We start from the raw sequence: 3868 nt of genomic DNA on the forward strand, positions 1-3868 counted from the left end.
CCCCCAATTTCATCCTCCAATGGCTCCGCAAACCACGCCAGGGAACCTGAAGAACGAAAGTTACCACTGGATCTAGCCTAAAACTACCACCAACGACATCACAGCTTATCATGCCTTCGGGATCCATACGAAAATATATTTCACAGGTCATTGACTCGTTAACGTGTCACTGAAGGGAGCCATGTGGTACTGCTATACAAACTGTTTATTACATCCTAATTTTTCAAAATTTTAGGAGTTACAGAAATGTAAGTATCAAATCGATTGTTACACGCTGATTTGTTTAGACTATTCCTGAAATATAAGATGCACTTGACTTTTCACATGCTTGAACACTTTTGACTATTCCTTGCCAAAAGAAAATGGACAATGATATCTTCCGATCGATCAGACTGTTAGTGACACATTCGAACGATCCTACCCCTAGTACGTCGCGAGGCCGAGCGCGTGAGGCCGAGCCAGCGCAATAAAGCCCAACAAACCCACCCGACATCCACCCCTCATGAGGCCCCACGTGACGAGGCAAAGCGATCGGCCCTCGCCCATCCCCTCACGTGCCACCACCTCCATAAACCCTAGCCTTCTTACCTCCACTGCAAGAAACTGACCCCCCTGAGGGAGTCCTGGATTATGGGGTCCTCGGGCGTCCGACCTGTGTGACATGGGCTGGACTAATGAGCTATGGAGATGCAAGACAGAAGACTCTCTCCCGTGGCGATGGGACTCCCCTTGGCGTGGATGGCAAGCTTGGCGTTTGAATATGAAGATTCCTTCCTCTGTAGCCGACTTTGTACAACCCTAGTCCCCTCTGGTGTCTATATAAACCGAAGGGTTTAGTCCGTAGAGGCAATCATAATCTGACAGGCTAGACTTCTAGGGTTTTAGCCATTATGATCTCATGGTAGATCAACTCTTGTAACCCTTATACTCATCAATATCAATCAAGCAAGACGTAGGGTATTACCTCTATTGAAAGGGCCCGAACCTGGGTAAAACTTCGAGTCCCCTGTCTCCTGTTACCATCAACCTTAGACGCACAGTTCGAGACCCATACCCGAGATCCGCCGGTTTTGACACCAACACCCCCCCCCCACACACACACACGCTCACCGTCAAACCCCTACCTCACGACATCCTCACATTGGCGGCACCACGTAACCTCTATCCCCTTCCACCACCACCAATTTCATCCTTCAATAGCTCCACAAACCACACCAGCAAACCTGAAGAACAAAAGTTACACTGGATCTAGCCTGAAACTACCAGCAACGACATCACAACTTACCAGGCCTCCGGGATCCAAAAGGAACAAGAAACGACAGGTAAAATCTAACTATCCTACAGTTGATGTATTTTCAAGTCAATCCAAAATCAAAAGCCCCCATCAAAAAGGAAAAACCTAGAAATCAAGTGGAAAAGGGGGCCTTTTCCCTATTTTTACCAATTTGTGTGCATACAAGCTACCAACATGTGTGCAAAATGAGTTACCAGGGCAATGAAAATGTGTACAAAAAGAAGGTGTGCATGATGTAGTTGTCAACTGGATCTAAATGGGTTTACAAAAAGAGTTATCAGGGTAGACATAGAAAAAATATGAAAAAGCCAACTCCTTTCAACTTATTTGACAAATCATGTAAATCTGCTACAAAACAATGATTGTATGTGAAGAGAAAGGTTACAGGTCCCCAACTGGATCCAAATTTGTTTTGATTGTTGTATAGAAAAGAAAGTAGGAAAAGCTACCATGTTGTTTCATACAAAGTTATCAGCTCTAGGATACAAAAAAGTACCAGGCTACTATCACTAAAAACCCATGTGTAGTATAGAGTGTTGCAGAAGGGACTAATGTTACCAAGTGGAATAGACTGCCAATTGACTACCAAGTTGTTACTGTAAAAAAATTGACAATATCCAAATCAGTGCAAAAAAAACAATACAAGAAATTGTAATGTTGAATTGTATGCCTGATGCAATTAAATGTGTAAGCATGTACTACAAGATGGCGGATAACCACGGAGAAAACATGAATGTCATAGAGAGTGGTGGGGAGGCAAACAGCAGGATGAGGGTTTTTTTGCGAGGAAAACAGCAGGATGAGGTTGCACATATGACTAGCTTTAGCTCTGCCAACCTCAACCACGATGTGGCAGGTAAGAGTCAATTCAACAAAAGTGTTAAACTCTATGTCTATGATGTACACAAAATATTCTAGTGTTATCAGCTCTACATCCGAAAAATTACCATGCTATATGCATTGTAAGTACCATCCTGGATTTTAGAACTACCAGGCTTCTTACAAGTAAATTACCATAGAGTGTTTGCTATTGTTTACAAAGCTCTAGTTTGGGGGAAAACTAGCACTGCATTTTAGGGTTAACACAAAACATTGAGCATGCAAAGATACCGACTGCAACAAAGTCATATTTACTTGTCTTACTGAATCCATAAAGAAAAAATGTTTTCTGCTATTTTACCATGCCAACAGAGTGCAAGTTACCACAAAAAACAAAACAAGTTTAAAAACCGATGGTCCTTTTCATGTGAAAAAATGCAGGTGCTCCACCTACGAGCAACCCGAGGATCCAAGAGCCAAACAAGGAAGTAAGTGCTAACATTGGGGGGAAGAAAGTTTCTTTGATGAATCTGAAGGAAATATGCCCTAGAGGCAATAATAAAGTTATTATTTATTTCCTTATATCATGATAAATGTTTATTATTCATGCTAGAATTGTATTAACCGGAAACATAATACATGTGTGAATACATAGACAAACAGAGTGTCACTAGTATGCCTCTACTTGACTAGCTCGTTAATCAAAGATGGTTATGTTTCCTGACCATGAACAATGAGTTGTTATTTGATTAACGAGGTCACATCATTAGTTGAATGATCTGATTGACATGACCCATTCCATTAGCTTAGCACCTGATCGTTTAGTATGTTGCTATTGCTTTCTTCATGACTTATACATGTTCCTATGACTATGAGATTATGCAACTCCCGTTTGCCGGAGGAACACTTTGGGTGCTACCAAACGTCACAACGTAACTGGGTGATTATAAAGGAGCATTGCAGGTGTCTCCAAAGGTAGATGTTGGGTTGGCGTATTTCGAGATTAGGATTTGTCACTCCGATTGTCGGAGAGGTATCTCTGGGCCCTCTCGGTAATACACATCACATAAGCCTTGCAAGCATTACAACTAATATGTTAGTTGTGAGATGATGTATTACAGAACGAGTAAAGAGACTTGCCGGTAACGAGATTGAACTAGGTATTGGATACCGATGATCGAATCTCGGGCAAGTAACATACCGATGACAAAGGGAACAACGTATGTTGTTATGCGGTCTGACCGATAAAGATCTTCGTAGAATATGTAGGAGCCAATATGGGCATCCAGGTCCCGCTATTGGTTATTGACCGGAGACGTGTCTCGGTCATGTCTACATTGTTCTCGAACCCGTAGGGTCCGCACGCTTAAGGTTACGATGACAGTTATATTATGAGTTTATGCATTTTGATGTACCGAAGGTTGTTCGGAGTCCCGGATGTGATCACGGACATGACGAGGAGTCTCGAAATGGTCGAGACATAAAGATTGATATATTGGAAGTCTATGTTTGGACATCGGAAGTGTTCCGGGTGAAATCGGGATTTTACCGGGTTACCGGGAGGTTACCGGAACCCCCCGGGAGCCATATGGGCCATCATGGGCCTTAGTGGAAAAGAGAAAGGGGCAGCCCAAGGGGGCTGCGCGCCTCCCCCCTTCCCCTAGTCCTATTAGGATTAGGAGAGGTGGCCGGCCACCCCTCTCCCTCTTTCCCCCTTGGGAATCCTAGTTGGAATAGGATTGGGGGGGAGTCCTA

The sequence above is a fragment of the Triticum dicoccoides genome, chromosome 6A, assembly GCF_002162155.2.
Source record: "Triticum dicoccoides isolate Atlit2015 ecotype Zavitan chromosome 6A, WEW_v2.0, whole genome shotgun sequence".
Taxonomy (NCBI): Eukaryota; Viridiplantae; Streptophyta; class Magnoliopsida; order Poales; family Poaceae; genus Triticum; species Triticum dicoccoides.